Here is a 21,559-nt window from a genome sequence, read left to right on the forward strand (position 1 = left end):
CTCAGAGGTCTCTGGTTAGCAGCCGAGGGGAGAGGGGCGCAGGCTGAGGGATGGGGACAGCTGCTAGCCCGGCACACACAAGGCTCCCCTTCTCATGCTGGAGACCCCGGCTGCCCCATCCGTCACGGCCCACCCAGGACCATGCAATCACCCTCCACTTCTCCTAATCCTCCTGCCAGCTTCTTCCCCAGAGTCCAAGCAGCTGGATGCATTTTCTAAATTCTCAGGCCACTGCTGTTTCCTCCTCAAATTCCTTGCCCCCCAGCCCGGCCCCCGCCCAGCCATGGGAAAGGACTGCTGGGGCCTCCCCACAGGCCCAAGCATGGGCGGGGCTGTGTCTAGGCAGCTGTGAGGTACAGGGGAGCCAGGGATAAGAGCCCCGATTACAGGGGCGTCATGGGAAAGTGGTGAGGGAAGGCCACCCAGGGCCCCCGCCACAGCCCTGCTCCACGCCCTCCCTGGATCTCCAGCCCTGGAGAGAATCAGATGAGGGTCCCAGCAGCGTCACTTGAGTCCTCCTGGCCCCGGGCTCTGCCAAGAAAGCCCACTGGGCCATGCTGTGGCCACCTGGCTTGGAGCGTGTGTACCAAGGTATTGGCCCAGACTCCTACCCATGAGAGCACAGCACGGGGCCGAGCCAGTGCCGCAGAGCCCCCGGGCTGCACAGACACAGACACAGACACATCCTGCACGTCCCAAGCCCAGCCTGCTGGGAGGGAGGGGGCTGCCCACGGCTCCGTGCCCTTCTGGAAGGGGCGCCAGTGGGGCTGCTTGCCAGGTGGCGGCTCTGACGCAAAAGAGGGCAGATGGTCGGAGCCCGAGGGCAACCCCAGCCAGGTGTGCACAGTGGCGTGATGGCCATGACCCCCTCCCACGCATGCCTCTCTGGGTCCAGGAGGAGTGATGATCCCCAGGCTCCCGAGGATAAGGAACAGCCGCAGGCTCGCTGCTGATAGCGGGGCCTTCTCCACCTGGCGGGGCGCGATGACGCAAGACCGGATGGCAGGCCCCAGGCCTCTCCTCTCCTGGGGTGGCCACATCTACCCGCCTGTGCAGATTTCAATCAGTCGGTGATTGTGCAAGCAGCACTTTATCGCTGGAAGTGAGCATCTGGAGGCCGGGCGGGGCCCCGGGGCCGCAGCCTGCCCGCATGGGTGAGCGGTGAGCTGTGCGATAAGCCCCCAGGCCGGCACCGCCAGGCCGGCCTTTGTTCCTCCACCTGCCGCCTGCCCGCAGCCTCCCACAACCTGGCCAGTCCACTCCTGCCCCTTCCTCCCCAGGGCCCGACACTCGGCTGTCAGGCACCCGTTTTCAGCTAGGCTTTTGCCTTTTCTCTTTTCTTTTCAGACAGTCTCACTCTTGCTGCCCAGGCTGGAGCTCTCTCAGCTCACTGCAGCCTCCGTCTCCCGGGTTTAAGCGATTCTCCTGCCTTCACCTCCTGAGTAGCTGGATTACGGTCGCACCACCACACCCTTCTAAATTTTGTATTTTTAGTAGAGATGGAGTTTCTCCATGTTGGTCAGGCTAGTCTCGAACTCCCAACCTCAGGTGATCCGCCTGCCTCGGCCTCCCAAAGTGTTGGGATTAAAAGTGGGAGCCACCCCACCCAGCTTCAACTATCCTTTTCATTAAAAAAATTCAGAATTCTCTCCCCTGCCTGCCAGGGTGGGACCCCGAGCCACATAGCCAATGGGCCCGCCTAACTTGTGGCCTTGGGCCTGTCCCTGACAAGGCACTCTATGTTTCCCATTCTGCCATCCTCGCCCTGCACTTCCAGCACCGTGACCCCTCTCCTGCCTCTTGGGCTGTCCTCCGCCCGCCCTCTGCCTGGGAGCTGCTCTGGAGCATGCTCTCGCCTTGTCTCCTACTGGTGTGCACACACTGGCCGTTTCTGTCCCTCGGTCGCTGGAACCCCTGTCCTGGGGGGTTTGGCCTTAGAACTCTGCGCACCCTCACATCTTGCCTCCAGAGGCCACAGCAGGCCAAGGCTGGGCCACTTCCTCTGCAGGTACCAAGGGCAGGGCTGCCTCAAGGGTTTCGGGGCAGGAGAGAGGGGATGCATCTCCTGGAGGCAGATGGGGGCCCCAGGGAGGCTGGAGGCCTTGAGCCCTCCCAGAGAGCCAGCTGGAGGGGTGCTGCCTGGCGGATGGGAAGTGGCAGGTGGGTGCTCCGGGTCTCCTCCCTCCCTGTAGCACCTTGGACATGTTTTGTTTTATTCTGGTGAAAGTATATCACAAAACTAGTCATTTTAGCCATTGAGCCACCAAACTATTGAGACATTGAGCTACTGAGCCACTGACCACTGAGATATCGAGCCACTGAGACACTGAACCACTGAAACATTGAGACATTGAGTCACTGAGCCATTGAGCCACTGGGACGTGGATACATAAAGCCACTGAGCCACTGAACCATTAAGACACTGAGATATTGAGTCACTGAGACATTGAGCCACTGAGCCACTGAGACATTGATCCACTGAGCCACTGAGCCATTGAGACACTGAGCCACTGAGCCATTGAGACACTGAGCCACTGAGCCACCGAGCCATTGAGACATTGAGCCACTGAGACATTGAGCCACTGAGACTTTGACCCACTGAGACATTGAGATATTGAGCCACTGGGCCATCGAGTTATTGAGACATTGAGTCACTGAGCCACAAAGCCACAGAGCACACACATCAGTGGCACTCAGAGCATTCTCACTGCTGTGCAGCCACCTACCTCGGCACTCCTCCCTCTTCCCAGACTGAAGCTCCCTGAAGGTGCCGCACCGGCTTGCAGCCTCATTGCTGGCAGATGAGATGGGGAGGCAGCCCAGCTGGACCAAGGAGGCAGAAGTCTTGACTGGTCTCCCCACGGTCCCATGGGAAGTGCCTATGGCAGGGTCCTGGCTGGACAGACAGCCATGAGGGGCATGGTGCAGTGATTGGGTGCCCTGAACCGGGCAGCACAGGGGTGCCCTTGGCCTGTCCTGCCCTGCAGCCCGCCCGGCCTGCCTGACAGCCGAGGGGAGCTTCACCTTCCAGCCTCTGGCTGTCATTAGCTGCTCACGGCAGGAGGTGGGACAGACAGGAGAGGCTCGGCCCCGCAGGCAGCAAGGATCCAGGCTCACGTGGGACCACCTGGACCTCATTATTCTTAAGTGGTCCAGTCTGAAAGTTTGGGGAGAGGGTAGAAAAAACTGCCAACCCCCAGGCCTGGGGAGCCCCACCCCCTCTCCAAGCCAGCACAGAAGCCCTGGGGGCTTTAGCCACCATGGAGAGCTGAACGGGGCACACCCCAGGGCTCAGGAGGGGCATCTAGAGAGGCTTCAGCCCCAGAAGGACTTGCAAGTTAGGCAGCCAATAGGAGTTCAGAGCTCAGGAAGGGGGAGAGGTCAGACCCTGTTCCTTTGTCATCATCTGGGGGTCCCTCTGTCCTTCCAGAAGGTCACCTGGGGCCACTCTGACAGGGTTGGTGCTTCCAGCAACCCCACCTTGGGAGGGACCCTGCTGCCTCTCCCTGCTCTCCACCCCCAGCACAGGCCCAGGAAGCCTCCAGCGGAAGAAGACACTGGGAGCGTGCTGAGTGGACCCAGGGCCAGCACCCCAAGGCGCCCAGAACCCCGGACTGTCCAGCCATAACCCAGGCTCCAGGGAGGCTGGGGATGCCTTCAGAGAGTGCCCTAGCAATGTCTTCCACCTGTGGGAGGGAGAGTCGGTCTCAGTATGCGGAGAATGTGCTCAGACCCCAGGCACGCATCCTGAGAGCACCCGGCCCAGACCACAGGCTGGCAGCTCCTGCCTCACATGGAGCAGCAGAGCTTGGCAGGAGGGACTCAGGGCTCGGGCTGGGGACAGAGGGCCCTGCGGGTCTCTGGGGTCCTGACTTAACCCTGCCTTTCCCTAGAGAGCAGCCTGGGCACCATGCTGAGGGTCCCTGCACTCCCTGGTATATCTGGGACGCTTGTGTCACCCCTGCAGAGACACAGGAATATGCAAGGTGGCTGTCAGGGGAAAGGCAGGCCCAGGGCACTGCAGGCAGGGCTGGGCACCTGCAGGAGGCTGGCCCAGGAGACGGGACGCATCCGGATCCTCAGCATCATCACCTCTGTGCTTTGACCACTGAGCAAATATACACTAAATGGAGCACAAATCAGCATGGCCAAGGGAACAGTCGACTCTGTCTTTTCTCCTTAATCCCTCTGGCTCAGGGTTTCCCAGCCTGGAGGGCCTGTCCACAGGGAAGGCTGCCCAAGGGCACACGGGCGTCCGTCCCGGGACATTCAGGCAGTGACCAATCCCCGGCCGCCCTGGTGTGTGCCCAGCACTGTGGGCCTTTTCCCGGCCAGCCGGTGGGGGAGTGGCCACTGTAGGTCCCTGAGTCTTGGCGAGATGGTGAAGGATGGGCCAGTGATGGAGACCGGCATGCGGCCACGTCCCTGGGCATAGGAGGCAGAATGGAGAACAGCTTTGCCATCCCCTCAGCCAAGCCATGAAAAGCAACCCTGTCCCCCAAGGCCCCAGCACCAACCTGGAGGCCACCATGAGGCAGAGCCCAGCACGGCCACCATCGCATCTTGGCTGTCCAGCTCGGGACAGGTCAGTTCCAAGACATCCAGGTTGGAGCCCTGGGGGTCGAAGAGCACAAGCTCCTGATGAGACTCTGGTCCAGCCACAGCAGCGGAGGGCCAGGTGAGAGCCTGTCCAGGGCTCTGAGGACTCCAGGAGGGGCCGGCTGAGGACTCCGGCGGGGTGGGAGGAGGGTGATGCCTCTCCCTCTGATGGCCAGTTGCAGGAGGCAGTTCCCTGCTCCGTGGGCCACCAGGTACCCAGAGCCTCACTTGGAAGCAGCCATCCCTCCCCACTGGCCCCCACTGGGATCCTGGTGCTCCAAGCGCCCTGCTGTGGCCCCAGGGAGGAGCATGTCCCCTTCTAACTAGGAAGCATCCTCAACCCCAACTAATTCCAGCTGCCTCCTCCCACCTTGGCTTTCCAGAAGAACAGAGCAGCCCCTTCCCAAGGCCCCTAGGCCCAGGAGGGCGCCCCTTGGAGCAGAGAAGCTCACTTCTGCTCCCAGGATGAGCAAGCCCCTGCAGAGGCACTGTGCTCCTAACTGGCCTTTGGGATAAGCAGACCTCTCCAGGAAAGAACCCTCTCGCTGGTCTCCCGGCCCCAAGCCTATTTGGCTGGGAGTTCTGACTTAAGCACATAGTCCAGGGAATTGAAGGATCAACAGAATCGCCCACCAAGAATCCGTCTGGGCTCCTCCATCTCCTCCTGTCCCAGCTTTGTGTCCTTCCGGTCTGGGCTCCTCCGTCTCCTCCTGCCCCGGCTTTGGGTCCTTCCGGTCTGGGCTCCTCCATGTTCCTCCTGCCCCGGCTTTGGGTCCTTCCAGTCTGGGCTCCTCCATCTCCTCCTGCCCCGGCTTTGGGTTATTCCGGTCTGGGCTCTTTCATCTCCCTCCTCCTGCCCCGGCTTTGGGTCCTTCCGGTCTGGGCTCCTCCGTCTCCTCCTGCCCAGGCTTTGGGTCCTTCCGGTCTGCGCTCCTCCATCTCCTCCTGTCCCAGCTTTGTGTCCTTCCGGTCTGGGCTCCTCCATCTCCTCCTGCCCCAGCTTTGGGTCCTTCCGGTCTGGGCTCCTCCATCTCCTCCTGCCCCGGCTTTGGGTCCTTCCGGTCTGGGCTCCTCCATCTCCTCCTCCTGCCCCGGCTTTGTGTCCTTCCGGTCTGGGCTCCTCCATCTCCCTCCTCCTGCCCCGGCTTTGGGTCCTTCCGGTCTGGGCTCCTCCATCTCCCTCCTCCTGCCCCGGCTTTGGGTCCTTCCGGTCTGGACTCCTCCATCTCCTCCTCCTGCCCCGGCTTTGGGTCGTTCCGGTCTGGGCTCCTCCATCTCCTCCTCCTGCCCCGGCTTTGGGTCCTTCCGGTCTGGGCTCCTCCATCTCCTCCTGCCCCGGCTTTGGGTCCTTCCGGTCTGGGCTCCTCCATCTCCTCCTCCTGCCCCGGCTTTGGGTCCTTCCGGTCTGGGCTCCTCCATCTCCTCCTGCCCCGGCTTTGGGTCCTTCCGGTCTGGGCTCCTCCATCTCCTCCTCCTGCCCCGGCTTTGGGTCCTTCCGGTCTGGGCTCCTCCATCTCCTCCTGCCCCGGCTTTGGGTCCTTCCGGTCTGGGCTCCTCCATCTCCTCCTGCCCCGGCTTTGGGTCCTTCCGGTCTGGGCTCCTCCATCTCCTCCTGCCCCGGCTTTGGGTCCTTCCCGTCTGGGCTCCTCCATCTCCTCCTGCCCTGGCTTTGGGTCCTTCCGGTCTGGGCTCCTCCATCTCCTCCTGCCCTGGCTTTGGGTCCTTCCGGTCTGGGCTCCTCCATCTCCCTCCTCCTGCCCCGGCTTTGGGTCCTTCCGGTCTGGGCTCCTCCATCTCCCTCCTCCTGCCCCAGCTTTGTGTCCTTCTGGTCTGGGCTCCTCCATCTCCTCCTGCCCCGGCTTTGGGTCCTTCCGGTCTGGGCTCCTCCATCTCCCTCCTCCTGCCCCGGCTTTGGGTCCTTCTGGTCTGGGCTCCTCCACCTCCCTCCTCCTGCCCCGGCTTTGGGTCCTTCCGGTCTGGGCTCCTCCATCTCCTCCTGCCCCGGCTTTGGGTCCTTCCGGTCTGGGCTCCTCCATCTCCTCCTGCCCCGGCTTTGGGTCCTTCCGGTCTGGGCTCCTCCATCTCCTCCTGCCCCGGCTTTGGGTCCTTCCCGTCTGGGCTCCTCCATCTCCTCCTGCCCTGGCTTTGGGTCCTTCCGGTCTGGGCTCCTCCATCTCCTCCTGCCCTGGCTTTGGGTCCTTCCGGTCTGGGCTCCTCCATCTCCCTCCTCCTGCCCCGGCTTTGTGTCCTTCCGGTCTGGGCTCCTCCATCTCCTCCTGCCCCAGCTTTGGGTCCTTCCGGTCTGGGCTCCTCCATCTCCTCCTGCCCCGGCTTTGGGTCCTTCCGGTCTGGGCTCCTCCATCTCCCTCCTCCTGCCCCGGCTTTGGGTCCTTCCGGTCTGGGCTCCTCCACCTCCCTCCTCCTGCCCCGGCTTTGGGTGTTGAGATCGACAGTAACGCTTTGCGATTGAGGGGGCCTCCCCCAGACACCTTCCAGCCTCTCAACCCAGAAGAGGTGGGTGCCTGGGCCCTGACCCCTCACGCTAGAGGACGAAGCTCAGAGAAGAGACATGGGCCCGGCCACTTGGGCTCGGTGATGGATTCAGTGGGGTCTGGTTCTTCTCACCCCAAGGGGGGTACTGAGAGCCATCCTGGTGGGGCATGGGGTGTGGGGGGGCTGAAAAACGGGCACGAATCGGGGAGTGGCTCCAGGGCTTCAGACCTTTCCTGCTGGAGTTATTCAATGCCCCTCGGCAGGGCCTCGCATCCTCTGGGCCCCTGGGGATGAGGTCCCCTCACTCCACCCCACAACCGCATCTGGGCACCTACCTCCTGACCACAGGCAGAACAAAACTCTCTCCTGGACTCCAGTCCCCAGAGCCCTGGCCTTGGGAGAAAGCTGTGTGTCCTGAGGACCTCCCCCAGACTGCCCACCCCACCACCTTGCAAGCAGCTCATGCTCCCACCGCACCAGCCGCAGGGTACAGGCAGGAGCCGCGCCTTTTCCATCTCCAAACACTCGTTCTGTGCCTGCTTCCAGAGGGCAGTCCTGCCTGCTCACAGCCCAGCCCTTCCCAAACTCCTGGCCAGGCTTGGGGACACATGGGCATGAGAACATGGCGTCTTGTTTCCCTTCTGTGTTCACAAAAAAGACACCCATCTGGCTGAGGGGACGGCAGAGCCCTCTCCCTACAGCACCCTCTGCAGCTCCACTCTCCTTTCCTCTCCCCAAGGGCGGCCCCTTCTCTCCATCAGGATCACCCTTCCTGGGCCTGTGGGTGCAGGGCAGATGCTGGTTTCCTCCCGAGCCCTCCCTTCCTCCCTCAGGGTGGGGCCCTTTCCTCCACGCTCCTCTCTGTCCCCGGGTCTGTGCCCTCTCCCAAAACCCATACTCTTTTTCTCCATGTCCACCTCATCCCCACTGAGGTCCCTCCATCCTTCCAGTTTCCTGCCCGCCAGGGCAGCCCTGGCGCAGCCGCTTGGCAGCCTCGCCCCCCCCCCCAGAACCTTCCCTTTCCCTCCTGGTCCCATCTCAAACTGCAAAAAGCTGGTGGGAAGGTGAGACCAGGCTAGGCGGAGCTCTGGGCCGCGGAGATGGTGGCCAGGGAGGTAGGGCAGGTGGGAGGACAGGTGGGCCAGGTGAGGAGCAGGACATCTTGCTATGGGAAGGGCTAGAGGAAACCTCACCCAGGAACGGCCAGAGCTCCCCTGAAGCCCCTGGAGTCTTACTTTTACAGCCGGGTGGGGCTGCTGTGTGGCTGAACCAAGCGAGAGGCCCCATCCCAGACTCTGGCCGTCTGCCCTGGAGCCTGCCATGTTGCAGTACTGGGTGGCCGCACATCACTGCTCTCGTCACGGTATGACCAGAGGTTCCCTCTGTGACCCTCAAAGCCCCAACTTGCCTGGACTTTGGGTCTGCAGCTGACGCAAGGGGATCTTTCCAGGGTACAGCAGAGGGGGACTGGGGAGCCAACACCAGCCGACACCAAGGCTGCCCAGGTCTTACCTGAAAAGAAGACTCCCATTCCGAGAGATCCTGCTGGCCAGTCCTCTGGATCCAGCCCTTCTGGGGTCCAGGCGGCTGTGGGGTCCCTGCGCCCCGGGTTGTCCACCCCTTGCTGCTGCTATTCCAGGAACAGAGGGTGCTGCTCTGGCCATTCTGCTTCTTGCTGGGTGTCTGGGAGTGCTGTGAGGGGAGGAGGAAAGGCAGGAAAAGGCGAGATACCTGAGAAATGGGGGAAGGAGTCTCCAAGGAAGGGAGGGTGGACTGGCACGGTGCAGGAGGAAAACATGGCGGTGCCCAGCGCGAGGCAGGGTGCAGGGCGGCCCCACACCCTGGCTGCGTCTCCCTGTGGCAGGCCGGGCACGAGCTATTGAGCTGAGCTTGCTGCATTCGGTGTCTGCAGAAAATGCTGACCCGCCAAGCCCTACCAGCCAAGCCAGGCCCGAGGGGCAGGAAAGAGCCCAGGGCCTTCCCTTGCTGCCCATCTCCCATTTCCAGGGCACCTGGGGACGGGCACGGCCTGGCACTCACTGCCCGCCCACTGGAGGTGAGCATCCTGCCTTGTCCGGTGCCCTTCCAGGCGGCTGTTACCTCCCTACCTCCTCCAAGACCCTGAGCAGGGGAAAGTGGACAGAGGCGCCCAACCCTCTCGACCGGAGGATGGTCCCTGCTCTGTTCCCCTTTCTTCTCTCCCCTAGTTCTCACTGTGGAGGAGGAAAACAGGGCTCACAGGGGGCAGTCCCACACCACTGCCAGCCTTGGTCCGTCCCACAGGCCTGCCAGCCTTGGTCCAAGCCTGCAGAGAAGGGGCCCTGAAGAGGTGGGTTGGAACCCAGAGAGTCTTCCTAGAAAGAGGAGGGCTGGTGGGTGGCAGAGAGACCCAAGATTGTGCCCTCAGCTGCCCTCCCTGTCCTGGCGTGTCACCGGCTGAGGGTCACGGGCCATGGAGGGACCGGGCAATGTCCAGGAGCGGCAGAGTTGGGATGGCCAGGCTGGGTGTGGGGTCTGTTGGGGATCCCAGGTGAGAGGAGGGACTGGGAGTGGACCTGGGCCCAAGGCAGGCTGGGCGGCCAGTGCAGGGCAGAGGGCTGGGCCCTGGGAGCTTTCTGCCCTGGGTCCCCGTCCCCTCATCCAGTGCGTGAGCTTCCCTCGTGGAGCGGGCCCCAGGGAGATCACGGGATGAGGGGGTAGATGGAGTGCAATAATCCCCCAAGGAAAGTGTGTGGCGAAGCAATGGATGGCAGGGCTGGAGGGGTCCCAGCTGCGGAGCCGGAAGCCTGAGGGCACAGGGCAGCCCAGCCAAGGCCCAGGTGGCCGGAAAGTGGTGCTGTGTTCTTTTGGGAGGACCAGTGCCCAGGCAGTGTCAGGAGGTGGATGGCGTGGAAGAGAGAGGAGTTCCAGGGGCACAGTGGGGTCCTCTGTGCGGCTAGGTGGAAGGGTGCTGGGTGCCAAGGCTGGCATCAGGCTGGGGGCCTGGGCTAAGGCAGCCTAGCAGGGGCTGGCTCCTGAACCCACACATGGTGAGAAGTATGGGCAGTGTCACCAAGACCCGGCCTGGATCAGGGTGCTCAGGAGGATGGGGCACTCAGAGGAGGGCGCTGCGGAAGCCTGGCCACCGCCCCACCCCAGCCACGCTCAGTTCCCTCGGCTGCCAGGCCTCCTGGGCCCCATCAGGGGCCACAGCACCCTGGCTGAGACATATGGAAGTGGGACAGGGTCAGTGAGGTGCCCCAGTGTTTGCAAATCCCCAAAATGACCCAATAGACAAGCTCAAGGCTGGATTTTCCAAGAGAGCCCCTTCAAGTACCAAAGGCCACTAATAGCAGGCCCGTGCGAGTCTGCGACCCACAGATGGCAACCTGGGCCCATACCCTAGGACCACCTTGGGTACAGAGCCGCTGGACCCAGGAGGCAGGCCTCTCCCGGCGGTTCCACGGCCGGCCCACGGGGCTCCAGCAAATGTGTGCAGGGCCACCCAGAGCCCCGCAGGGAACAAAGAACAAAATGGGGAGAGCAGGCCCGGTCTGAGTGGGCCAAGGGCGGGTGGGCAATCGGAGGGGTGCAGCGGCAAGGCACACACTGCCAGGCCGAGGGCGGCTGCGGGGGTGCAGGGGCTGGGCTGGAGCAGCCCCAGGTTGGGGGCGGGGGCTGGAGGAGGCTGCGTGGTGTCCGGAATCAATAACTCAGGCTGGGGGAGGGCAGGAGACGTTTGTGGCGGAGTGGGGAGGGGGTGCCGGACGGGGTGTCCCTCCACCCCCAAGTTCAAAGTTTTATGGCGAGCAGGCTTGACTTCCTCCCTCGTCCCTCCTCTCCAGGTGTTATTTGAAAAAAAATACTTTTCAAACTACATGCTGAAAACTTCAGCTTGAAAATTTAATGTCAGAAACTCTGTAATCTCTTTCCCAGAGATAAGACCCAGCCTCTCAAGGAGGGGCGAACCCGATCCCTGTAACACAGAAAGCAGACGCCAGGCCAGGAGGGAAGGCGGGGGCCTGGCGGCCTCACTGGGGGAGGCTTAGCTCCCTCCCTCCCGCCCGCCCGCCCGCCTGGGCTGGGAGGGGTGATTGAGAGGGGCCCTGCAGGGATGGAGCTGCCGGGCTGGGGTGAGGGTCCGGCAGGAGGGGCCGTCCTAGTGCAGCCTGCTGTGAGCACACCCCAGCCTTCAGGAAACGCTTCCCGCCGCCCGCCTTCCCTCCCTCCCTCCCTCCTGCACCCAGCTCCCCGGCTCGGGTTTCCATGACACCGGAGGCCCCTGGCCCTCTCCCTAGACCCTAATTTAAGCCTCAAGCAGGCTCAGGTTGTGGACAGCTAAGCTGGGGAGGCACAACGTGGCCACTGTCGCGCACGATCTTTCTGACCGGCGTCCTGGGCTGCGTGGCGGGGTCCCCGGTGTGGGGGTCTCGGGCTCTAAGCTAAAGGCCCGCCAGGGCCTCGGGGAGAGGGGAAGGAGCCAACACACACCCAGCCCTTGCCTTGGTTTCTCCGTGGGTGACAGTGCTCTAGGCTGTTCCCAACAGTCCCCACCCTGAAGAAGGCCTCCACCTCAGACGACGCCCAGAGCCCCCCTGCCCAGGGCCCGGAGGGCAGGCTGCCCGGAAGGAGGGTGGGGCAGCCCGGGGGCTGGGTGTGTGCTCCAGACCTGTGTTCTGGGACTGCATTCCAGGGGAGGGGGCGGTGGGAAGGCGCCATGTGGAGCGAACCGGCTGGGCTGGGGGCAGGGGGCCCCCCAAGCAGGGAGAGCCAGGCTTCAGGCCGACAGAACTGCTCTGCTGCCCCCACCAGGCGGCCCGAGGCGAGCGTCTCCGGAGACCTGGACGTGGTGACCCAGCCCCGCACTCCTGCGTGAGCCCGAGACCCCCGGGTCTCAGGGAGGGGCTCGTTTGCAGCAGAAGGAGACAGAGGCCTCCTGAAGCCACCGGCTGCTCGCCCGGGGCGCTCATTGCCTGGAAGGCTCCAGAATCTGGGTGTGGGAGAGGCAAAACTGCTTTCTCCCCAAACCCCCAAATCCCGGGTGACCCTGAACCCAGGCCTGGGGACCTGGCTGTGTCTGCCCAAGCCCCCATCGGCCCCTAAAGGTGCTTTGCTTGGTCTGAGCCCGGCGGGCGGGGCAGGGCAGGCGTGAGGCCTTGGAGAGGGCTTCACCCGACCCTCCTGCTTTCTCCAGGGGACCTGGGGAGCCCAGCTGCTCTGTTGTCCTGTGTTTGCCTGCCTCTCCCGGTGTTGCCATGGGGACGGCACCAGGCATGGCTGGGAGGGGTCATACCTCAGGGACCCAAGAGTCCGGCTTGTCCACCACAGACGGCACCCTCTCAGGATGCCCACACCCCCAGGCCGTGTTGAGAATGTTCCGTGAGCCCAGTGGACAGGCACGAGGTCCAGGGGTGCCAGGCCTAGCCTGCCCGGTGGCGCCTGCCCTTGCGTCCCCATAGCACCCCACCCGTCCACCCCATCTGTCCTTGGGGACCCACCCCCGGCCGTCTCGGGTCCGGGCTGCCCAGGGTGGCCGCTGTGAGAAGCGCCCTGGGATTCTGTGCTGTCCCCTCAGCCTGAGTTGGAGCACTTCTCTCCCTGTGCCCGCAGCCCCACATGGGCCCTACACATCCCAGGGCCCCCCAGCTAACCCAGCTTCCTATCTGCCGCCTTCAGCTGACCTTACTCCGGGGGACCCCGGAAAATTTGAGGAAGGCCCGGGGACAGGGTGTCTCCACCCCATGCTGCTGTGAACGGCTTGGACCTCAACAAGTTGGGGGTGGCAGAAATGACCTCTGCATGACCAGTGTGGCCCCTTCTCAGCCCCTTCCTGGGGGGTCCGGAGGGCCTAGCTGCTTCCCTGGCTGGGGCTTGAGGGGCCTCCGGGCAGCGGCCCTGGGAAAGGCCTGAGGTCAGGAGAGTTCAGAAGCGGCCATGCTGGCCGGGTCCCCTTGACTGACGTGGACAACTGTGTCCCATCTCCCTGAGCTATTTCTGTTTCGCAGGAGTCAGGGGAGGGCTGGAACTCCGGCTTCCCGGCTTCCCGGCATCCCGCGGGCAACCAGATACCCCCAGATAAAGGGCATTCCTGGAGGCCTTCATCACGATCCCCAGGCAGCTGCTGCCCTCACCCTGCGCAAGTGGGCACGTCCTCACCGAGCCCCGAGGGAGGCTCGGAACACAGTTTCCCTGTTATGTGCCAGCTGAGGGGCTGGGTGGATTTAGCTGGGGTGAGGCCCAGGGGCCCCAGCGAGCAGGGGATGTGCTGGCAGGAGGACGTGGCTGAGATGGGAGGAGCAGCTGGTCCTAAGCCCCACGGGCCCCCTCAGGGCCCCAAGCCTGGTTTTTATTTTGGGAGGCACTTTCTAGACTGTAAGCTGCCTTGTCCCTCGAGCATGAGTGGGGTCGCCCAGGACCTAGGGGGGCTTTCAGCGGGCCAGTGGGCCGTCCAGTTCTGGAACTCTGGGCCCTGGGGTCCCCTAGGGGGCTGATGTTCTGAGCGCATCTGCCCTGCAGTGTTCTCAGCCACACCTGCACCCTCGCAGGACGCCAGAGGGCCTTTCCCAGATTTCAACATCCCTAGACCCCCAGAGCTGAGGCCTGGGCCTGGCAGGCGCCCCCTCCTCCAGCAGGAGGGGAACCAGCCATTCACTCAAGCCACCAGCACCCCTCAGGCTGCCCTGCAGAGCTATTGGGAGGGAAGGACCCGGAATCCTGGGCTCCAAAGACCTCTGTTTCCAGCAGCGGGGCCTCTGGAGGGTGAAGAGGAGCAGTCATCACTGCTGGTGGGGGCTATTTTGTTAAACAGAAAGAAAAACAGCAGCCACAGCACAGAGCCCTGGGCAGCTGCCCTCCTGAAGCCAGGCAGGGTGCCTGGGCACAACCCCAAAACCACAGAGGAGCCCCCACCAGCCCTCTAGGGAGCAGGGTCAGGCACCCCAACACAGGGTGACCCGGACACATGACGCGGCAGCCCCGCAGCTCCCCCAGCGCCTCCTCACCAAGGACCAGCTTGGTAGCGGGAGGCCGCCCTGTGGGTGGGGGAGCCAGTGCTGAGGAACGCCAGGACCTGGAATGCTCCTTAACAGAGTGAGACGGCCCTGGGTGGGGCGGGGGCACAGAGCTAGGTCCTAACCAGAGTGGGGGCAGTGGAGGGGCTGAGCTGGCTCCAGTCGAGGCATGGCTGGCTGTCTAGGGGCAGCACAGAGGGAGGGCCCATCCCGGGCCAGCAGTGGCAATGCCATCTCTGAGAAACAGCCCCTGCTATGAGGCCTGAGACTGTGGTGCCTGTGCCTGGCATGCTCTGCCACACCGTGGCTGCGTGAGGGACAGACAGCACAGGACAGAGCCTCACCTGGCAGGGAGACGGCGGGCTTGCCACCAGACCGCAGGCACCAGGGACGAGGGACTGGGTCTGGGGCAGGCGGGGACCCTCGGGGCGAAGCTCGAGGTTAGGCGGGTTTCTTCTGCAGGCCCGTGTCTCCTGGGCAAGCGTTATTATCTCTACATTTTATTATTTTATTTATTTTTTTGAGACAGAGTCTCGTTCTGTCGCCCAGGCTGGAGTGCAGTGGCACGATCTCGGCTCACTGCAACCTCCACCTCCCGGGTTCAAGCGATTCTCCTGCCTCAGCATCCTGAGTAGATGGGATTTCAGGCACCCACCACCATGCCCAGCTAATTTTTGTGTTTTTGGTAGAGACAGGGTTTCTCCACGTTGGCCACGCTGGTCTCGAACTTTGGACTCAAGTGATCCGCCCACCTCAGCCTCCCGAAGTGCTGGGATTACAGGCGTGAGCCACTGAGCCTGACCTCATCTCCACATTTTAGACAAAGTAAGAAAAGGTGGCAGCCGAGAGCCTCCGGGTTGCCAGGCGGTAGCTCAGAGTGAAAACCCGGACTCCTGGCCCCTCACCCAGGTCACACATCCACAGCCAGGCCTCCCTCCCAGAAGCTGCCACCAGGCCTGTTCCTGGGCCCCAGCCTCCTGTGCTACCTGTCCAGGTGGTGGCCATTGTCTGCCAGGCACTGGGAGCCAGCTGGGGAAAGTGCTGTGCCCCGGCCCCTGGGCAGCCCGTGTGTCCCTCCTACACCCGTGGGCAGTGCCCTTGAGTCCCAGGTCCCAGGGCCGGCCATGGGTCCTCTCACTAACCAAAGGATGGCCACTGAAGGCCACAAAAGTGTGGGCCTTGGGGGTCATCCAACAACCTCGCCCACTACAGCCCAGGCCCATGGGGTGATCTGTGGCTCCAGCGTGTGGCTGGGGTGGGGGCGCTAGGTTTTCTGTCCCCGGTGGTGGTGAATGAACAGCAGACCCCTGTCTGCGCCCCTGGCCTGCCAGGCTCACGGGCCTTCCTAATGAGCCTGTGTTTCCACAGCCCTTTGATCTGCGGCTTTAATGACCAGCCCCTGCCGAGGAGCCACCGCGCCCACAGTCGAAGCAGGGCTTATCCAGGCCCCCCGACTTATCCAGGGGGGCTTATCCAGGCCCTCCAGCCGTCAGCCCCAGGGACTGAGGGCTCCTGCTCCTGCCTGGGGTCGCCAGGATGTTCTCAGTGGCATTCCGGGTGGGACAAGCCTAGCTCCTCCTCAATGCCTCAGTGCCCACAGCCAGGCCCAGCTGTCCTGGGGTCACCTGGGCACCTCCCAGTGTGTGACGGGGCGGGAGCTGCCGACCGGGGCTGGGGCATAGAAAGAGCATCTGCTCGGGACATGGAAAGGCCTCAGCTCTGACTCAGGGCACGGAAGGAGCCTGTGCATCACACGGTCGGCCCCCCGCTCTGCCTGGGGGACCCTCCTCCTGAGTTCCATCCTGGGTGGGCCAGGGCCCTCTCCAAGTGGGGTCTCTGGGCCCCAACACTCGGCCCGCGGTGTTCGGCAGATATGTTCCCCATGCTCTCTTGCCGGCAGGGGCCGGGCCCTCTGCTGTCCCCAGGGAAGCTGCTGCTGCTGTCCCTGCCATTGAGGTCCAGTCGGGACACCTTGACTGCCAACGCCAGTTCTCCTCCCAAAGTTAACCAAGCAACAGGCTGTATGTGCAACGTGGCAATGTGGGGGGGCCCGTGCCGTCCCTACAGACGGGGAGGCCGAGGCCACAGAGCAAGGTAGGAGCCCCAGCAGGGACTCGGGGAGCCTAGGTTTTCGGGGCCACCCTTCCCCCAGGGCACCCCTCACCCAGGCTCCCACGCACACAGGCACAGGCGGGAAATGAGACCTGCGGGCCGGCTCAGCCCTCCCCCTCTCTGGCAGCAGGCATGGGGTTTTATGAGTGCTACAAATCAGATATCACACAGTTTGGGGCTGACATGGTTTTTATAAGAATTATTTAAGGCCCTGGCCGCCGGCGAAGTCCCAGGGAGAATGGGGCAGGGCACACCCAGCTGCTGGGGCCGTCGGAATTCCAAACAGTTCGTAAAGCAAAGGTAGGAGCCGCCAGCTCCTTGTTCTGTTTAACAAGCGGTCTCACCCCTGCCCTGGGCCGCGCGGGGGCTGCCGGGAACACCTCCCCCAGGCCAGGAGGAGGGGGCCGCCCGCAGCTGTGGAAGGGGGGCCTGCCTGGGCGGCCCTGGCTCCAGGCTGAGGCACTGAGAGGGAGAGCGTTGAAGGGTTGGCCCCACTGGCGTCTTCCTCCAATCCCGAAGCACTGCCCAGGCTCCTGCTGTCACCCCAGACACAGGGTCCCAGCCGCGCCCAGTGGCCTCCCGTGCTCCACCCTGGGCCTGGCTCACTCCTCCTGGGGTCTGTGGCAAATTCCCGCAGGCGGGGACCACACTCAGGGACCACACGCTGGGAGTGCGGAGGGACAGCGGTGTCCTGGCCTTGCGTGGGCCTCACAGGGCATCCGTGACTGTTCCATTCCGCCTGCTGAGGCTGCCGCTGACTGGCCAGGTCACTGGCTCTGGCTGTCCTCCGGCCTCCCCTTCAGGGGGCCCAGGCCATGGCAGGGAGCACAGATGTGCCCAATGTCACCACCGCCGGAGGAGGAACAGCCACGTGGGTGGCCCAGGGCACCCCAGGCACAACCCAGGAAGCTGCTCACAGGTGCCCGTTGGCGAGGAGGGTGCAGGCGAGGCATGCGCCAGCCTGTCAGCCTCAGGGATGCATCCAGGTTTCTACGCTGGGACATTTGAGCACTTCCATAATTATCCAAGTAGCAGCGTCATCTTGCACTATCAGACCAGGGCACCCTTCCTTCTGTGATCATGCTAAACCCATGACACTGTCAACACCCGGAGGGCTGAGCGGCCACACTGAGAATACGGGACACAGGGACCCGGAGCCTGCCCGGGGAACTTGTGGGAAGGAGGCGAGCAGCATCGGGGACCAGCAGAGCAGGGCCAAGGGCTCCCCAGTCTGGAGGGGAGGCCGTTCACTCATTGCCTGACCTCTCCGCTCACTGGGTGCCCCAGACCAGGCCTCCGCCTCAGGGTGCACTCAGGGGAGCGCAGAGGTACTGTGCAGAGGTGGCCTCTGAGTCCTGGCGCTGTGTGGAGGGCCTCTGCAGTGCGGATGCCGAGTGGGAAGGCGCGGAGAACCAGAACGGGGCATTATTGTCAGACCCGACGGGCCCACCCCTTCCTAGCCCCCAGCTTCCCAGGGGTGGCGGGGCCTCTTCTTGTGGACTTCTGTCTCTGTAGAACCATTTGCTGCGCGGACAGGCGGGGAACCCTGCACATCTGAGTTTTGACGAATTCCATGTAGAAGGCCCACTGGGATTTCTGGAATCTTCTCTGTGTCATGTCTCTCAGCAAGGGAGGATGGCAAAGAACATTAGAGGGAAGAATGGGGTGGTGGGTCTGTCCTGGGCCTGAGGGGTGCCTCTGAAGGCCAGCGGCCCCAGATTCCCCACCATGGGCCCCCCAGAGCAGGGGACACTCCAGCCATGCGGTGAGCCCCCAGGGTCCCAGCTCTGCAGAGAGCACAGATGTGTGGGGAGGAAGGCGGGGGGGTCTCCCGAGCTGTGGAAGAGCTGGCCCTGCGCAGGGAGAATACAGGCCCCACTGGCCTCCCCCATCAGTGCCAGCGCCCACGGAGGCCAGGGCCAATCAAAGCCAGATGTTGGAGGAATAAGAAAAGCGGACTATTTTGACTAGAAAAAGCCCTATTGACAAAGAAATAATGAAGTGATTTGGGGGGACTGGTGCTGGGGATGATCTCAGATGGGGTGCGGTGGTGAACGCAGACACCAGACAGGTCACTCAGGGCCCGCATGTCCTCACCCTGTGTGGTGTGGGCTGAGGCCTCGAAGGGTGCGGCTTGGCTCCTGCCAGGCTGAGCTGGGTGGGATCCTTGAGAGACGTCCCCTCAGACACCCAGGCCCAGGAAACGGCCAAGTCTGGGGGAGCAGGAGAGGCAGGAATACCGGGGCCCCAGCAGTCCTGTCCTCCCTGTGTGCCTCGGCAAAGTACAGCATCCACTGTGAGAGCGTTCCAGGGCAGGCGGAGGGGTGGAAATATGCTCAGAGAGAGACTTCTCGGCCCTGAAAGAACTCTTAGCTGGCTACGGAGAGGAAAGGGGCTCCCATGTGCACCGCAGCCCAGGTCCCCACCGCCACCCACAGGGACACTGTGGGCATCGTGCTTGCTCCCAGGTCCACAAGACGCAGAGGCGACAGTGCAGGGAGCTATGAGAGTGCAGGGCTGTGAGTGGGGTTGCTCCCAGGGCCCCAAAACACAGAGGCGACAACACAGGCAATTCTAGGGGAGCGAAGCTGTGAGAGGTGCTGGAGGCAGAGGGGAGGGGCTGAGGGTGAGGCACACAGGGAAGCAGGAGGACAGGAACGCTGAGATGGGAGAGGATGACACGGAAGGGAGCCCGAACAAGAGCTGGGCACCTCTGTACAGCCCCCGAGCCCCAGCCCGAGCCCCAGCCCGAGCCCCAGCCCAGGCCAAGCTCCCAGGGACCTGCAGGAACCCCTGGAGACCAGTCCAAGAGCAAACATACCATCCACATCCACGCATCTCCCCAACTTCCGGCCCTCGGGAGCCCCCCTGCGCCCCTCATGAGAAGCAGCCCAGGAAGACATCACCTTCAAGAGTGCCCGATCCGGAGCTCCACAGCGGGGACGTCTGTGGAGCCAGCCCCATCCCTCGGCCACCCTCAGGCACCTTTAGGGCCTGGGGCATCACTTCCTCAGTGAGGCTACAGCAGCCACACGTGAGCACCCCAGGCAAGAAAGTGCCGGATCCCTCCTAGAAGAATGGCGAGCTCACATCCACGTAAAAATGTGCACACACACGTGCCACAGCTTCGCTCACAAGATCCTAAAGGCGGAAGCCGCCACGTGCCCGCTAATGGACGGTGGACGAACACAGGGCCTGTCCACATAGGGAAGCACAACTCAGCCACAGAGGGAAGGAGATCCCGGCGCGGGCGGCAACGGGTGTGCCCCCAGGATGCCACGCCAAGTGAAATAAGCCAGGCACGAAAAGCCACACAGACCCTGGGGTGGTTCACTCAGGAAACATCCAGAAGAGGCCCATCGAAAGCAGACCAGGCGTAGCCAGGGGCAGAAGGGAGCGCGGGAGCTGCGAGCCCCAGCTGGGGGTGGGGCAGGCGGGGAGCTGGCAGGTTGCTTTCTGGGCGATGAAAATGTTCCAGCGGGGCTACAGACCTCTGGGATTATTCCAGAAGCCACTGAATGGGTAGATGGTGGGGTGTGTGAACTTCATCTCAATAAAGCTGTTTTTAAAAATAGAGAAGTACACCCCAAGGCCTGCACTGTCTCAGATCACTGCAGCCACAGGCCGCCTGCTCTAGGGGACCCACCATGGGCAGGGAGGGATGCCACCCACCCAGACTCAGCCAGGCCCTGGCCAGGAGCACCCATCAAACCCAGAGGAAGGAGGACGGCAGGCCGGCTTTCCCATCTGGCCGAGCCGACTTCCTGAATCGGCCGGTCACTCACTCACTCACTCGTTCACTCAGCTAATACAGTTGACAGTTGCATGAAAGGTGGGAGGTGGGAGGTGGGAGGAGAGCCCCAAAATGGCCACCACTATAGCTGGCTTCAAGGAGCTGGCCTTCCCCAGCCTGTCCTCACTCTAAGCCCTGGAGTGGACCAGGAGGAACCGCTGTGTGCTAGGCCTGCATCCCCTGCTGGAGGCCAGAAGACGGGAACCCTCAGTGCAGACAGGCAACCATGATCGCGACTGCAGGCTCCAGGCTGCAGAGGCGTGTGTTGGCTCGCTGGAGGTGGAGGGGCCCCCGGAGGCGGGTGGGGGCAGGAAGGGCAGAGGAGGAACCTGGGGGGCCTGGGAAAGGAAAAGCCTGCTCCTGCCCCAGCGCCTGCATGGCTGCTCATCTGCAGCCAGGTGCGGAAGTGAGGCCATTTCGAGATGGGACACCCTCAAACCGCCCCAGAAGCACAAGCAATTCCCGAAGAGGAGAAACAGATGCTCACAGGAGGGAGGGTGGTGGGGGGGGGGGCGGGAGTGGTGGTTCTGCTTCATGTTCTGCTCCATTCCGGGGGCGTGGCTCTTACCTGGAGCTGCCGGGGCAGGCGCTCCTGTGGGCAGAGGAGCCGGGCCCACGGTGGCTGTGACTAATCAGCACAGAGGCATGGGACCAGCCAGCTGTGAGCACAGCACGGTGCAGCCTGAGGGCCCCTCCCCCCGCCCAGGCACTCGGTGTGGCACCGCCTGGACCTCGCCTACCCCCCCCCACAGCAACAGACGAACACAAATGGGGGCACAGTTCTGTCTGCTGACTCTCCCCTCGTCCCGCTGACTTTGTCTCTGGCTGCTCCCAACTGGAGATACCCATAAGGGGTGGGGCTGTCACATTAGGGGCAACTGAGGCACAGCCGCAGGCCCACTTGCTATCTCTTGGGTCAGGGTCCCTCTCCTGCCCCTGCCATGCTGAGTATGTCCAGACACAAGTGGGAGTGGTCTTGTCAGCCTTGGGAGATTAATCTTTCCGAGAGTTCCTTCTGCAGGAGCAGCCTGTTTGGGTTGGACGAGGGTCTTGCCCAGATATGGGGGTGGTGAGGTTGACGCCCAGGCCAGGGGGACCATGACACCCTCTCTGGTCCCCATGCATGAAAGAGCCTGTGTTAGCACGCAAGTCACCACAGAGGTGCCCTTGTGCAGGGGAAGAGACAGACCTGCCCAGGTGCAGCTCCCTCCCTCCCTGAGCCTCTGGTCATGAGAGCTGGTGGGTCCAGCCAGCCCCTTCTCTGGGCTCCTAGTGTGCCTGGGTGGTGGGAGCAGACCCCTGGCTGAGGCCCACATCCTGAACCCTGATCATCCTGCCCCACCAGGGGCCCTTCCTGTGGGCGCTCCCAGCTGAACTCCATGGGAGCGGCCAGCAGGGCTCCTGGAGAGAGGCCAAGCCTTCCAGACCCTGAGTAGGGCCGTCCGCCCTCCCGCCCCGGCCTGTTCCTCACCCCTCTGCAGTAGGCATGCGAGGCGGGTGTGGATGCTTCGGGGAGCCTCTCCAGTGACCTGATGAGGGCATACCGCGTGGCTGGGACAGATACCTGGGGGCT

The sequence above is a fragment of the Callithrix jacchus genome, chromosome 10, assembly GCF_049354715.1.
Source record: "Callithrix jacchus isolate 240 chromosome 10, calJac240_pri, whole genome shotgun sequence".
NCBI classification, from domain to species: Eukaryota; Metazoa; Chordata; class Mammalia; order Primates; family Cebidae; genus Callithrix; species Callithrix jacchus.